General features: G+C 34.6%; 1 pseudogene; it reads left to right on the forward strand.

Annotated features, from left to right (window-relative positions):
- LOC127970451 (protein eyes shut homolog) overlaps positions 1-17,987 on the forward strand; it is a 189,894-nt pseudogene that overhangs the window by 12,564 nt on the left and 159,343 nt on the right.

Here is a 17,987-nt window from a genome sequence, read left to right on the forward strand (position 1 = left end):
TTATCACAGCAGAAGCAAGACTAAGATCTGACTAAGGCCAAAGAAACAAGAGGATATTCTCTATTTATAAAGCATGTGTGCCAGTGGTCGAACGTTTAACAGACATTCCTGTTATGCGTTTGCTGAAAGGATCTTTTTATATTCCACAAATGTCACCAAGAAGCGTGAACTGTGACATCTATAAACAGCAGTAAAGTGACTGCATTTTATCATATAATCAGTGATTGTTACTCTGTTAGTCATGTTTACTCTTAGAAGTCTATTTTTATATGTGGCTAGGGTTAGGGTTAGGGTTAGGGTTAGGGTAATGTGACATTAACCGTTAATGTCATCTTGTACATGCTGACAAGGTTTTGAGGGATTGTGTCTCAGCCTAGTTGTAGGATATAATGTAAGTTACCTAATTTTTTTAATGGTTAATAATTTGTATGATTAAATAAAGTTAAAATGTATTTCAGATAGTGGACATTTCTTATATTAATCCATTACAGAGAAGATAAATTAGAAAACATTGAAGAAATGTATATGCTTTGGAAATGCAGGAAATGTTGGGGGAGAAATGTGCTCTATATCTGTCTGTCTGTCTGTCTGTAATCAAAAATCTCTCCCCATTTCAGCGGCTAATACATATCTAATAATTTATAAGAGTTTTCAGTCTTGTAGTCACAGTATAACATCCTTGATTTATGCTTGTGTCTCAAGGTTTCAGCCATCCTCTTCTATTTCAATATCATCTTTCTGTCACTCTCATCAACAGATCTGCTCTTTGAGTGATGTGTCACAGTTATACACTGTCGATTGATGCAGTCGCATCTGTTGTTGTTATGAAGTGCTCTAGAATATGCGCTTCACATGAATTGATTTACTTCAAGTGCAATTTGTTAAACTATCAAAACTGGTTGTTCATACGTGGGGATCTGACACAGTCATGCAAAGTGTTTGCGTGTATAAATATAAATGCTGTTTTAATATGATGGAAAAATACTTTTAAGCAATGAATAACCTATGATTGATCCTGATGTTTAAATGAAAAAATAAATAAATAACATAATACAGGTTTAGAACATGCAGGTGAATGTAATGAAATGTTATTTTCATTTGAAAATACAAATTTTCATTTTTAATTGAAACATATCTTTAATCTGAATACATAAATATTTATTTTATAGGTATAAAAAGAACCAAATGAGGCCTGAAAAAAAATCTACATTCTCGAAAATGAATGGGAAAATAGTTTTTCAGTATGTCAGCATTAACTTTGAAAGAAGAAGTAAAAGTTCTCTATTTTATGTTATAGTAAGCTGATAACATTCAGGGAAGCTCAGAATGTGTTCTTGAAGGCTTCATGGCTGATATATATGACTTTACTTAAAATAACTTGGCGAGGGGGGAAAAAAACTACTTGAGAAATCTGCACAGATTCTGTTGTGCACTGGAATTTTAAAGCACTATTTCTCTGAAGAAGTTTCTGCTATTTATATAACATTGGTTATTATAAGAGCTGATTTGGTTAGTGTGCAGTTTGGAGACATCTGGTTGTTTAATTTCTAATCACTGTCATCCTTAATTCAAACTTTGACATAGTCCAGAAAACAGGCCACATTTCTTCATTAGCAAATTGGTGAAGAATCTGTTGATCATTAGCAGCATTTTCTTCTTAAACTTCCTTTTTCTCTCCTTATAATTCTTGAATGCTATTCTTGAATTCTAGTAGACTAAATAATTGCCTTCTGAGTAATGATTCTTACAATTACCAAGGACTTAATTAGCTAAGAATTCAGATTTAAGGATATTTAGTAAATTTAATTTGTAGCCATGCAGCAACATAAGGGACTGGAAAGTGCAATTACCTTTTCATCAAAAGCTTGAATGCATGTTTAACCAAACAATAAGAATATATTTTCCTGTATTTTTTATTTATTTATTATTGTTGTTGTTTAAATACACTATTGTAGATCCATTAAGTGTTTTGCTGATAGATTAAATGTCTAATAATTAAGATTAATTACTAAAACCTCTTTTCCCCCCACAGTATCTCTGTGAACCAGGATGCACGGGGGAGTTTTGTCAGTACTCGGATAACACATGCTTAGCCTATCCAAACAGATGCTTGAACGGAGCTACATGCATCAGTATGAGTCAGCCAACTGCACCCCCACATTAAATGTGTACCTGTCTCCCTGGATACACAGGTTAAAAGAAAACTACATCAACAAACTATGGAACATTTTATCCTGATTTATGTTTGAGTTTGGCATCAGAAGCTTTTTAAAGCCACACTCAGACTTTTTCTTCTACGGTAAGGACTGGAGAGAAGAATTGCTGTCATGTTTTCATATCATGTCTTTTGATTGCATAGAAAGAAAAAAAACGTTTATGCAATTAAAAATAAGTAAAAAAAAAATCAGTTATATAAATTGAAATTATGAATATATAATATAAAATATATCTGCCAGCCACCATGTGTGTGTTATTCTGGTGACATTTTTTAATTCCAGTCACATGTCACTTAGACTTGAAGACTTCAGGATTGGATTTAAAGTCAGTCTTATTCCCAATAAATTGCCTGAATTTGAATCAAGGAAGAAAATGAATGGAATATATATATATATATATATATATATATATATATATATATATATATAATTCATATTTTAGGTTAATTTCACAGAATCCTCTACTTTATCCAAACCTCTTTAAGATAGACCATAGTACTGATGTATAACTAGGGCATTTATATCTTCATCATAGTTTTTGTGAACATTTAGTGGAATTGGTTGACAATTTAGAAGCATTTGTTTCTGATAGTATTTGAACTTTCTTATCTATAAAGAGGAAAATATTCTAAAAAAAAAAAGTCACATTTAGTAAATGATGTAAATTTTTTTTTGTAAAAAAAAATTGTGTTGGGCCCATCCTCGAAATTGCAGTTCAGTAAATGACTCTTCTTGTCATCCAGCATCTTGTGGGGCACGGCCAGTTCTATTCAAATTCCAAATCACGAATTTGAAAAGCATCCAGTTCTGAATTTTTCCCTGAATGACACAGTTTCATGTCCAACATCTATATCATCCGCTGTAATGTGACTCAGAGTGTGTGTTCCACCGAGATGAGTCCCGCTGCCCTGAGGCATCTCTTTACCGTAACTCATCTTTGCACATTGCCCTCCTAACTGGATTATTCTACAAATTGTTTCATCATGCCTGCTAAATGAAGGGCAAATAGAGGTTAGAGAACACTTAATCGGTAAATGTAACTGGGAAAGGAAGATCTTTCATTAGCTTGGCCACCAGCGCATGAGCACAGAATTAACTATTTGCCTAAACAACCCAGAAACAAATAAACAAGCAAGACAAATGATTTACTGGATTTCATCAGTCATGACGTGTTGATCTCGGTGGCTTGCATTGCGGTTCAATGGTTTTGTACAGGAAAATGTAACGTAGTCTTTTATAGGCACTTTACATGAATTATAGATCATCTACATTTCATAACGCCTATAAACCGTAACATGTAATGAAGCCGTATTATTTGAAAAATGCCGTCCCGAGAGATTTCTTTCAGTACCACGCAGCAGATCTCGTATTTGTAGTGGGATAATCGCCAGTGCTTCTGTGTCCTTGTTATCACCTCTCGGTCTCCTTGATGGCTCTATTTCCCATCTTAGCAGATGAAGAAATCCATCTTTCCACGTCCCAGTTGTCAGCGGCAAGAGGCACCTGACAATTTCTACATCTCTGTGAGCTGTTTAATGGATTAGAATACTATTAGGAGAAAACATTTCACAGCTCAAACCTCAATGTTTTATTTAGACATCTCGATGATGCTAACGATATCCCCATCGATTAATGTCCCTGACGCATTTCTCACCATGGTATTGCCAGAAGGCCGATGTGAAATGTCAAGTGCTTTCATTATGATCTTCCCAGAAAAAGTCAGATGACATGTTGAGGGACGATAATGTGACTTCTCTCACAGCAGAGAAAAGCGTTGGTGAAGCAGATCTTGCACTGGATAAGACTTTCAAATTATTCTTTTTTCTACAGCTTGCTTTTTCCATGCAAAGATTTGGTTGATTTGATTCCATGTTATGTCACTTGTTATGTAACTGTGTGGATGAACAACATTAATAGAGATCTGCCAGCAGCGAGTTGGCAATATGAACTTCAGAAAATGTATTGGTTTGCTGCTGGATACTAACTGCTGTAAATATGAACACACAAAATCTGACATTCTGTGTCATATGCCCTATTTCTGAAGTTGCCTGAGGTCAACTTAATTAGTAAAATTAGTAAGAAAAATAAATAAAATAACTAATTTTATACATGTTATGTAAGCATAGAATGTTTTATTATTATTATGAATTCTATTATTATTTTATATTTTAACAAACCAGGATTATATTTTTGGTTTTTTATGCCTTTTTATATCAATAGGTCAGTATAGTTTGACACCAGCCTTGACAGGAAGCAAAACTGGTGAGAGAGAGGCAGTTTTATCACATGCTTTTGTAGTTTTTTGATGAAGCTAGCTTTATTGATTGATCTATAATTAGTTTAATTTTAGTTACCAATTATTACCAAGAAATTCATGCAGGTTCAGAATAACATGAGGTTGAGTTTATGCCACTGATCATCATTATATAATGAAATATCAGTGGGTGATGCATATACATATATATATATATATATATATATATATATATATATATATATATATATATATATATATATATATATATATATAATATTATTATTATTATTATTAATTTTTTTATTATTATTATTCTGACATCCTTTCCCTGTGCCTTCTCAATTATTTTTTATTGCCTCTTTTCCACATAAAACTTAAGTCACACTTATATACTGTCCCTCAAAGTTCCATATGTTGAATCGTTCAGTATACTGTCTGTCTGCATTAACTGACTGAACTGTGACTCAGTAAATGGCTGTCTGAACTGCTGCTAAATAGTTTCAGAATGTAAAACACGATTTGTCCTCTCTTCTCAGTGACATGTGCCAAACAGTGAGCCATAGGGGAGAAAAGTTTTCAAACTTGCTTCGAAATCCCAAATGTCAAAAGTGAAGTCAATATCTTCAGGGGAGACGGAGCGTAAAAGCTTAACTAACACTCCATTCACACCCCTGTCTTCCTGCAGGACGCTACTGTGAGGCTGAAGTAAATGAGTGCGATTCCAGTCCCTGTCAGCACCAGGGAACATGCACTGACTTTGTTGGATACTACAAATGTGCCTGTCCTTCAGGTATGAGTTTCTTTTACTTCCGAGAACAAGGTTTTTTTTTTTTTTTTACTGTGCCACAAATCCCCACCGTGCCAGCGGCTCTGACTGACAGCTGAGCAAATCACTCCCGTTCTCACACTGCCAGAGCTCATTAGTACTGCAGAATTGTGTCAATATTGTGTTATGAAATGCTCTACCCTTTTGAGGCCACTTGATATGGTTCCCTCCCGTAATTGTTGGTTCCGCTCACTCTTTCTGAGGCATGATTTGCATTCACTGATGCAACCTGATGGCTCACCCTAGAGATTGGCAACTCACTGGCGGGGTTACAAGCACGCTTCTCTGCCAGCTGCTCCCTTCCGCTCGATGAGTAGACGACCCAGAGTCCCAAACGCCCCCTCCCTAAACCTGCCCACGCGTGCTCGCCACTCAGAGAAAGAGATACAAAAGGGAGAATCATCTGAATGACTTCCTCATTAAAGGATTGAAGATGTTTTCTCTTTAAAAAATGTATGTGTATAAAGACCAAGAAATAAAAACATTTGACAGTAGCATTAATTATTTGAAAGTTATGAAATTTTAGGGGTAGTAAAAAAGTAAAAAATATTTTTTTTTATAAATTCACTAGTTGACCTTTCTAATGGACTGTAGTCTACCATTCTGACCGTTCCTTAATTTTTATAAGTGTGATCTTCCTGCTTACACATTTATGTGAATGAATTTTGAAATTATTGGTTTTCCTTATGTAAACCAAATGCAAGCAAGCCAGATTTTCTTTCTCTATTTCTCTACAAAAAGCCCTTAAACAAACTAGCCTGGCCTCTTTCTGACCTTTACAATTTTGTTCTTTTAACTTGGGCTGACTGGATTTTGGGCTTTGAATAAGCTTTCAAAAATTTCAAAAAAAACTTTTACTTTCTTTTTTTCCCAGAAACAAAGAAGGAGGAAAAAGAAAAGAAAGGAATTTGATTTCCAGCTTGCTTCATGTTCATTGATTGACCCTATTGATTGAGGCACAATGACATGAGGAGCATATGCAGTGCATTCTCAAAGGCATTAACAAGAGAGAAGGTGTTTCGATCTTGTTTAATCTTTTAAATTCTGGTTTTGCACAAGGTGCTTTTAGTTCCCAATCAAGAAAGCAGGGATGGTGAAGTGCAAGTGATTCTTCACATTGGTTTGTCTTTCTTACCTTTCTCTCCAGGATACACTTGGGGTTGACTGTGAGGTTGATGTAAACGCCTGCATGCTTCCAAATGTCACCTGTCCCCCTGGAACATTCTGTGTGGATTAGCCAAGTGACCAGCTCCATATATGTCACACTCAATGCCCTCACTATCTACAGGTAGGTTAGAAGGGTTCAGCACCACTAGTCCATAACATAATTAAAATCACTTTCATTGTCATGTTATTAAGTGTTCCAAGTGTAAATCAGCATATAGGGTTGTATATGTGCATTAACACCATGGTAACAATAACACTAGCAAAAGTAATATGTAAATTTATTTACAAAATATGATATCCATTTATAACTTCATCCATCATTTACTGATAAACCAGTGTCTTTAAAAATCGGAAAAAAAAACATGCTTTGTGAACTTTGACATAATATCATATAAATAAATATCAACTGTAGTAACAATACACTCAAAAATACTAATGTGTAAATACTCACAATATTTTTTTTCTGCAAAACTAGATGGCTGCTAATAAGAAAGTTCTCAAATCAAACCTTAAATGACTTTGTTGATCAGTCAGTGATGTGGCTTCCATGGAATGCAAATTAGCCTTTTAATTTGAAGTAAATCATTCATATTACACCAACAAAGCATGTAAACTAATTTGCATTAGGCCAATGACAAGACTGAAAAATAAAAATGAGTCAAATCAAGTATAAACAGCTCTTTAGAGTAATAAGGCATATGCATATGGCATATTTTTCAGTGCATGGACTCATTCAAAATGCATACACCTCCCTCTCCCACTTTTCACTTAAAAAGAACAGGTTAAAAATGTTGTTCTTAGCAAGCTATATTCTTTAGAAGATGCAAAACTGTTTGCATGGTTTACCATTGATCTAGATCACCAATGGCTAATTGCATGTCTCTTTTGAACATGCTTTATCAGTCAGATTTGTTTTACTTGTGTTGATTATCACCAATAATGTAAATGGAAACTAAAATGCATTAGCTTTCCTTCATTAAATGGGACCTATTATGCCCCTTTTTCACAAGATGTAAAATAAGTCTTTGATGTCCCCAGAGTGTGTGTGTGTCAAGTTTCAACTCAAAATACTTTAAAGATTTACATTTTTTATAGTTTGTTAAAATTGCCACTTTTAGGGTATGAGCCAAAAAGCATCATTTTTGTGTCTTCCCCTTTAAATGCAAATGAGCTGGTGCTCCAGGGAAGAGGCCGGAGCTTCAGTAGCTCAAGCTCCAGCAATACCGATGCTAGCCGTTGAAAATAAACACTCCACTATTAGTAAAACCCTGTTATCTTTACAGAAAACGCACTCGGTTTAAAAGTCAGTCATCTGATTGTACTGTGCATAAAAAAATTCACTTTATGAATTACACAGATGGGAGCACGGCGCGATAAAAAATAACTCATGGTGCCATCGCACATCTATTACAAACTTTATAAGCCCCACTTGTGATTATGAGCTTGACTCCAGCAGTGAACTTGCTTTCATATGCAATTTTAACTCCCACTTTCCTATTTACAATAATTCTGATAGCACGTGAAGGCACCTTCAGATAAAACAGTGGTAGCTTTAGCAACATTAGCCTTGCAGAGTGCCAAGAAGGTCTTTCAGAAAAGGCAATTTGGAAAACTAACACATGATACTTACTTCTTCTGGAGGTGTAGCTGGATCATGAACAAGTTTGCACTGTTTCATCTTTCAGGAGCAACTTTTGTGCAAAAACTGCTCTATACTGACCCTCATTCACAAAGTAGTCCAGTGTAAATGATTCACGCAGACATCAATTAATTTTGGTAGAGTTGAGGGAGCATCTTCTTCAAAAGCAAAATAAATCCACCTCGTCTTCAGCGGCTCAGATTTCAGGAGTAAATGGAGAGAGCTGTGGATTCATATGTCCAGCTACAGAACAAGTAAAGTGCTTGAAAGACATTCTCATCAGTGCAGCAATGGCGGACTGTTTTCAACTCGATGTGAACTCGCTCAGGGCTGTTCTATGTATAAACGGCAGTGTTTGTCAACTTTCTCATTAGTCACATTACCAGCAATGCTGAAAACAGGTAATTTGGAGACACTGCTTTTTACTTATGGGAATTTAAAACAAAAAAAGGAGTGGGTGGCTTTTTTATCATTATAGGGTGGTTGTGTACACACACTGCCAACACACATTTATGTCCAAGCAAGATGTGAGAGTGAATTTTGCATAATAGGTCCCCTTTAAACATCATGTTTTATTTAACACTTGGACCAAGCACGTCTGTTTATAAAAGACCAGAATTACCTTTACACGCATATTTAAATGAAGGATTGTTCTGGAGTAATGGTTGATTTTCATTTTGACAGCCATGTTCCAACATCACCAGTTACTGTATGTTTGTGCACCTGGATGGACCGGACTGACCTGCTTGGTCAACATAAATGAGTGTGTCCAGCACAGGTGTCAGAACGGAGCCACCTGCATGGATGAAGTTGGTGGGTACTGGTGAGTCTGGGTGAATTCCTTTATTTTATTTATTTATTTATTTTTAGAGCTCTTTATGCAAGGTTTATTTAGAGTAAAGCAAATTATTTGCTTAGAAATTAAGTGGATTCAAATATGAGTCTGTTGTTTGTTTGTTTTTTTATACAAATATATTTATAAACATATGAAATGCATTTAAAGTGTCATTATAAATATTAGCATGAACCCAAATGCAAATAAATTAAATGAATGAATAAATGCAAATTCTGTAACCATTTACTCATGTTGGTAATTGTTTACCCTTCTGTCATCCCAACCCTGTATGCATTGTTTCTCTGCTGAACAAAAACTAAAAGGATATATATTTTTTCATACACAAACAGTTTGTAGTTACCATTATCTGTCAATCTATATAAAGGACACAAATGGACACCCTAAAAGTAGTTCACATTACTCTTTTTCTAGTCTTCTGCAGCCTTATACTGTAGCTTAAGCCTGATAGCTTTGTGATATGAACAGGGCAAAATGTAGTTATTATTTGAAGATAACCCTCACCTATGTTGCGGTTTTCAAATATGGCAACTGTTGTTGGTTGAATGTCAATAGAATCGAGCATAGATTTTTCTTGCAACCAAATGTCATGGCAACAAAATACTGTAGGCTATCAATTTGATTTCTAATCTGTAGTGGAGGTATAATCTCTCTCTCTTTCTCTCTCTATTTTTGCACAAGACTGGCATATTGTTTGAAAATTGTTTTGAAAAAGTTATACGGCAACTTTTAACAGCTTTAACAGTGCTTAACAGCCCAACCTCAATGTGTATGGAAAAAAAATATTTTAATAATAATAATTATTATTTTTCATAATAATAATAAAATAAAAATAAAATGTGTTTCATAGATACAATAAAAGCTTAAGGGTTTGGAGAGACATTCTGGATGGGGAGATAACTAAACTGATGGATTAATAGATTAATGAGTGATTGAGATGGATTTACTGTATCCATTTCCAACAGGGTCTCTCTCTCAGTATAAAATTAAAATTGATATTCTATTCAGCTTCAGTTGCTGTTTACGGTCTCATTCTAGAATTCTAGACCACCCAAAGTTGCTAAAACAAATAGCATGTTCCTGTGATAGAAAGCAAAGCAAATTATATTGTCCTTCCCCATGACTCAGCCATTTATTTTCATACCATGTCTGGCTGTTTTGTTCGCGATTCCATTAAGAGATACTGTTTTATGCATCCCAAGTTGCCTTTGCGGTCACAGATATACTGGAGTCCACTGTAAACTTGACATTGACTTCTGCTCTGGGCATCAGTGTTCAGAACACGCCTTCTGTCTGGACCAACAGCACAACTACACCTGCCACTGCATGCTGGGATATGAGGGAACGTTCTGTGAGCTCGAGACAGATGAGTGCAAAAGTCCACCATGTGCCAACAGTTTGCATTGATTTGGTGGCAGGTTACCAACGCCTGTGTGCTCCAGGATTTAAGGGTAAGCTAGATGTTTTACTCAGCAGTTTTACTGAGGCAGGAAACCATCTCTGGGCTGTTGACAGGCATTTACTTTCAAAATCTAACATTTCTGAACTCCTCAAGATTAAAAAGAAAATGTGGCCATTTAGACTAATTGTGATCTATTGTTTAAAATGATTGAAATTCAAATCTTATAATTCACTATATATATATATATATATATATATATATATATATATATATATATATATATATATATATATATATATATATATATATATATATATATATATATATATATATAGTGGGAGGTTATATATATATATATATATATATATATATATATATATATATATATATGTGTGTGTGTGTGTGTGTGTGTGTGTGTGTGTATATGTATGTATGTATACATATATATATATATATATATATATATATATATATATATATATATATATATATGTATATGTATATATGTATATGTATATATACATATATATGTATATGTATGTATATATGCATATATATATGTATATGTGAATTTGCATTTATTCAGACTCTTTCTATTATTTAATGGCCACTTGTTAATTCTCAACCTTGTTTTACTTGGAAATATGTTACATTGCGGAAGTACTGTAAAACATATTTTAAATAGTTATTTATACTGACTTCAAAAAAAGGTCACAGAAGTATAACATGATATTATACAGGCAACTTGTTATCTATTTGTCTGTGTTAATGTCCATCATGCAGGTCGAACATGCTCCGAGAATATGAATGAGTGCTGGTCCAAATCCTGCCTTAATGGGGGCACCTGCATTGATCTGGTCAATGACTATATTTGTATCTGTCTACTTGGTAAGTAAGGTACAGCACTCTGTTCCAAAACAAAAGATAAATCCTGAGCCGTAAGCAGTTGTGCTACACCATGTATGATTTAAAGAACTTGATATATAGTAAACATTATGTTGAAAAATGTCATTGTTCTTGGGAAGGAGCCACGGGTCCATATAGGTAATTATTCCCCAGGAACCATTTAGACTTTAGTGAAGATCTTATCTCCACAGCTCACGTGCATCTGTAGATGTGAACCGTTATTGGGTCCAAAGAAACATGTCTTGTGTGACTCATGCTCCCTGTTTTCTAGATAATCTTCCAGCCCAAGGGGAAGAGAATCCATCAGTGTAAATTTTCTAGTGCTTATTAAAACGGCCTCTCTTTAATTCTTTTAAACATGATGGTGACAGAAAACAGACCTCCTTCTTGTCAGGACAGGTCTCATTAGAGGGCACGATACTTACGGGAGATGGTGTGGTGTTGGAGGCCATGATCAGGTTAGGACCTTAAAAATTCATTTAGATTTCGGAATTCAACATTCAAGATTGAATCTCAAAATAATAAGTGATGGGAAGACATTTTCGAGGTCCTGTTCTCAGGAAACAGTGCCTGAAAGTCTCAGCATTTCAGTTTAAAGGATTACTGTTGCTCTTTCCAGAAATTGTATTTTCCCACCTTAGACCTAAAGTACCATGGCTGTAACTGATTATATTATATTATATTATATTATATTATATTATATTATATTATATTATATTATATTATATTATATTATATTATAATATATTATATTATATTATATTATATTATATTATATTATATTATATGTGTATAAACTGTATAAAATCCATTTTATATTTGTAGTTATAAATGAAATGTTTATGAACAAATTAATTGGCTGATGAAAAAAAACAATCCTACTGGTTATCGTTTCATTTTATTTTTATATTTATTAAGTGTGATAAATATCATATTAAATTAACGTACAATATAATGTACATGTCTGCAATATGCATTACATTACACTGTTTCCTGAGAAATTTTCACTGTAAAATTTTAAGGAGTTTCATAACAAAGTACAATGAATTACAAAACGGTGCTGCTCAGTGTGATTTAGTTAAAACCTTAACATAAATGCAGATTATAAAATGTGCCATCATGTACATTTTCTCATCTCAGTCTTGTCTACTGGGCCTTTGATGTGCAACAAGTTGGGTGAACTGAGTGGGCTTTCTGGCAAGAATAAAGCCGGTTTTAGTCTCTGCATCCTCCTACAAAGCTGACAAGTATGCATATTGCATATCAGGAAATGATGGAAAATAAGTGCAGTCTCAATAATCCCTCGGCAAGTGTTTGAATCATAGCCCTCAAGAAAATAAATGGATATAAGCTGCCACCATGCTGTGGATAGGAATGATTTCTAGACAAGGGGTAGTCAGTCTTGAGAGTATGGTGATTTGGTCACATTATTTGGTGGTAAGGGTTACTCACAGTACCAAGAACAACTTCAGATGCACATGATAATTATATTCCAACCAACTTTTTCTGTACGGACACATAAGGATCCTGTGTGATCATGCCAAAGTGTCGTTTGCATGATTTTCTGAGCCATTACTCTCGGCGTTTTCCCATGCATTAGTGAATAGCTGACATCATTACTGTCTTGTTCTTGAATGCACTGCATATAAAATATTGAATAACAGCCTGCTAGATGGATGTTTTCCTTTTTTTTTCTGTTAAGCCTATTTGTGAGTTTTAATTGTATCACTTTATAGGTTTATTTATGGAAATATTCATGTTCATATAATTTTTGTGTGTCTCTTCCCTGAGTGCAGTGTGACATTTTATTACTGGCATCCTCTGTGAACTGCAATGTCAGGTCTTTCATTTAATTATTTCACATCTATACTCTCTTGGCATGCCGGCTCGCCCCTGAGAGTGAACGTGTTCTCATTACCCTCACGGTTCAGAAGACCAATAAATACAAATACTTGTTCTTATAATCCTTCAGCAGACCTGTATGTGTATGGAGCTATGCATGTAATTATATTTTAATGGGCTTTGTCATCCAGTGTGGCTTAAAATGTGGGTCTTTCAGAATACTGGCTTGAAAGGTGAGTTGCTTGTAGACTATATATTAAATTATTTTGTAAACCGCATTTCAAGTCACTGAAACATGTTCTTTATTATACTGTATTTAAATACCAAGGAATTTAATCTTAACGGTAGAGAATGTAGCGATTTTTAAAAATGCATGTTTGTGTGCTTTATTTTTCCAGTAAAAAAGTATAAAAAATTACCGTTAAGAGAGCAACTATCTGAATGTGACCCATCATGGTACACCCAGTTGACCCAGTAAGAAGTCTGCATACTGTGTGTATATATATATATATATATATATATATATATATATATATATATATATATCACAGTTATATACCAGCAATACTTGTGAGAGAGGACATTATAGGAAAGTGTGGTCAGCAAGCCCTTACCAGTGTGCACACTCAGCAGATATGAAAATGCATTTTTTTTTTCTTCTATTATTTATTTAGGTTTTTGGAGTTAAATACTAATAAGTATGGGGACATGGACACAGTAGGGCAGTACTCGCATGCCTAGAACTGACTTTTGAACTGAACTGATTTTTAGTTTTCCAAACTTCTTTTAGTACACTCAGAATGTGGAAGAAGCTGGTGGAGACGAAGAGAAGACACTAGTGGAGGTGATATATTGTGAGATTCGGTTGTGCACCTAGTGTTCAGAATATAATTTTTTCAAAAGCAAAAACCTAAATTTGCTTCTTTTTTTTAAAACTTTATCTCACAAGCTGCAACAGAACAGGTGGTGGGCTGCAAATAACCTGTGGGCTGTAGTTTGGACACCCTTGAGGTAGGCTTTTCTAAAAAGAAAATAGAAGGTAGGTATTTTTTTGAGTGTGCCGTGGTACTTTGGTGCTTTGTGGGAGTGAGAATAGCTCAAAGCCATGGAATGTGTCAGAAATCCCATTTGGAAAAGGCAGCACTGTATGTGTGACATTCCTTCATGCTACATTAAGTTCTCGGTGAATTGCACGCACAATTGGTTGTTAAATACCGCTTACGTGATTTGGCAGAAGTGCTGGCTGTCCATTAATGACTCTTTTTTTCCAAACATGTGGCAGTTGATGAGATTGTTAGGTTGATTTATGCATTCGCATGCTTAGGATTTATAATGATTTTGAGAACACTGACAGTGGATCTTGTACCTGGGATAGTGCTTGTCTTTTTTGATCTAGTCCAACTTCACTTCAGATGAGTTATGGTTTTGGATTCAAGTAGGAGAAACCCAAGCTAGATCATCAGCACAGAAGGGTACATTTTACCTGGGGTGTTTCTGTCAGACCTCACGGTGTGTTTATTCTCCCATTTCCTCCCCTACGATAATGACTGGATGCATAAGAACATAATAAGATGGCCAATGTGTTGAAGCTAAATTAAAGATATTGACACTCATTGCCAGGGGAGGTTATTAAGGCTGTAATTTGTTTAATCATTGGCACCATGCATCAGTTGGCCTCGTTTCCAGCAGGTATTGATCAAATATTAGTTACTGCATGTTTTTGTGTTTTATTTATAACAAAGGTTATCGACATGCACGTCTATCAGCTGCGTGTGGACAGTGTATCTGCACCAGCAGACAAATTCGATATAGATCAGCAAAACAGGGCTTTAAAGCGCAGATTCAGTCTATTAGCATACAAGCCAGCAGGTAGTCTGCCAGAGGAATCGATGGCTTCATAAATCTGAGTCAGAAAGGGCGTCTTCTGCACACAAAACATATAAAAGCCATTAACATCCTCTGGAAATGTGCCGTTTTACAGCTCTGCTAACAAGCTTTAAGGAATCTGTCAAAGTGCTGCCTAAAATGGGAGAAGTGTAATATTTTTCAGTTTGGCATCGCTTCAGAAAAAATGCAGAATGCATCTCTGGGAGTCTTAATCTGCCCTGATTTCAGGCTTCTGAGGGAAGGTTTGCTCAAGGGACCTGGACCTTGCTGAACTAAAGGCAAGCCAGAAACAATGAAATATGGAGAAGCAGAGAATAGAAAGAATATCACCTGCGTATTTGAGGGTAGTTCAGTTTAGATGTTCAGAACAATACCTCGTTTTATTAACATGTTATTATTATATTATGTTACACTACCATTTGGATGTTTGGGCTTGGACATTTTTTAAATATTTTTGAAAATCATTTTCTATTTTAATATTTTAAATGTATTTTTTTTGTGTGTGATGTGAAGCTGAAATTTCAGCAGTCATTAGTATCTCATGATCTTTCAGAAATCATGCATGTGCTGATTTGGTACACAAGAAGCATTTCCTCTGTTAAAAACAGTTTTTGTGTTGAAAATTTAAAAGGACAGTTTATTAAAAATAAATATATTTCATAACAATGTAACTTTTAATCAATTTAATGTATCCTTGCTAAATAAAAGTTTATTTAAAAAATAAATTGCATTATAATGTTATATTCATTGCACATATGTTGAAAAATCCTTTAAACAAAGATCATTTTAAACATTTCATTCATTTTGGTAGATGAGTAAAGCATTGATTGGACATTACAAAAAGTAGGTTTAGAAGTATGTATATCATTTATTTTTTCAGATTATTAAACATCATTCGCTTTCAGTTGACAGCAAGTCATTTTGTAATAGTTTTTCAGTCTGTCTGAGGTAGACTGGGGCTGTTGATACTGGAGGCATTTTTGCATTCTGTCTGCACTTTTTTATTTTTTCTGTTGGTTTATGTGCACATATGTTAGAGATTTAATTTTTGGACACTCGGTAGTGAACAATATTGTTAACTTAACATTCTTTATCTGAAAAAAGGCAAAAGATGTCATTTAAATCATCTCAAAGCTGGTTGTTGAAGGCTTTTTTGAAATTTTTAAAAAGCTTATGGGAAAAATAAATACGATAAAATACTTCCAGTACTAAGGTACTAAAAAACAAAACCTTCACTTCACTTTCCATTACAGATTTGCGCAAAACTTTGGTGATATTTTATAAATGTTGATAAAAAGGTATTGCGCAATAAAGGCATTTCCATTAACCAATGTTATGCGACTAATACGTATCCTTTAGCCTCTTGCGATTAGTCATGGTAAAGGATTTTGACTATATTTATTTAAAGGAGGCATATGCATGTATCTTAATGGAACTAGCACAGACAGCCACTTCAGAAATGTCCATCGCGCAACTCGAATAAGCACAAGCGTTGGCTAGAATGTCAACAGTCAGCTTTGGTGGCTGTATTAGAGCCACCTTGCACTGGAGACGTGTGCAGTGTCAGGTCCGTTTCTAGCCATTTTGACTCCCTAGATAAAATCCCTATTACACTTCTGTAAGGATGCGTTAAATTCAACAAAGCAATTTAATGATTAAGGATGTATTGAACTTGTGAATTAGCAAATTTTACAACACCATTTTTTTTTAATTGGCTGTTAAAATTTGTTGGAGATATTACACAACATGCTTATCTTTTAACAATACATTGGCACAACACACACATTTTGTACTGATTTCACGAAACATGGTTTCTTGACTGCCTCAAGTACTGCCTAAAGAAAATACTTATTTTGTGCAGTTTTTATTGTACCAATTTTATTAAATATTTTACATTGGCCTTTGAACTTAATTGCTTGCCAAAAAAAAGAAAAAAAAATACGTACCTTAACTAAGCACTGGCAGAACCCATTGATCTAATGATGTTGTTGAGTACTCCAAATGCAAACTTTGCATGCAACAATCTGACTGCAATTGAAAGCTCTCTGATCCAATGGCATACAGGCATAGTCCGAATGACAGTACTGTAGCCTATTGATGATGAGTGATCCAGTGCCCAATCATATTTCAGGGTGGCTGTGCCACTCATCACAACCCTGCTTAAAAGAAGATACATTGTTTACGTTCAGATCAAAGCGTAAACAATGGAAACAATGTGCCTGTGTACATGCAGTGCATACATTGTTTATGGGGTCAAATTGTTGAATATATAGTCTGTATTTTTGTTTTCTTTGCGTACAAAAAGCATTCCAGTAAATTCATAAAATTACAGTTGAACCACTGATGTCACATGGATTATTTTAATGATGTCCTTACTATGTTTCAGAGCTTTAATCATGTTAGGATCCTTGCTGTCTATATTCATCAAAGATATATTCATTTTTGTTTCAAAGATGAACGAAAGTCTTACACGTTTGGAATGACATAAGGGAGAGTAAAGCCCCGTTCACACCAAGAACGATAGATATAAAGATAACCATAAAGATAATGATATTAGTGCCCACACCAACAATATTGTCTGTTTATTCTAATCGCACATTCATCTGCCACTCATTACAGCAGGATGGATTCTGATTGGGTGTCAATGTTTGTATTATTCATCAGCTGGGAAAAAAAAATTGTTCTGAAAGTGATTCCAAGAATATTGTTTCTCTGTGCCTCTATCATTATAGTTGTGATGTAGACTCTGCTGTTTTTTAATATTGAGAATGATTTTTACAACTATGTCTTTATTGTTATCTTTATAGTTATCATGCTTTGGTGTGAATGAGCCTTAATCACAGAAACAGAAACATTTTTGGGTGAACAATCTCTTTAAAAGGACTTTGATAGAGCATCTTAATTCAGTTGTATTGTCCTTTCCGTACATTAAATCAGATGGATTTCCAGAGAAACCATATACCTTCATCTGCAAAAGCGCAATCCTGAGGGT

Source organism: Carassius gibelio, chromosome B13 (assembly GCF_023724105.1).
Source record: "Carassius gibelio isolate Cgi1373 ecotype wild population from Czech Republic chromosome B13, carGib1.2-hapl.c, whole genome shotgun sequence".
Taxonomy (NCBI): Eukaryota; Metazoa; Chordata; class Actinopteri; order Cypriniformes; family Cyprinidae; genus Carassius; species Carassius gibelio.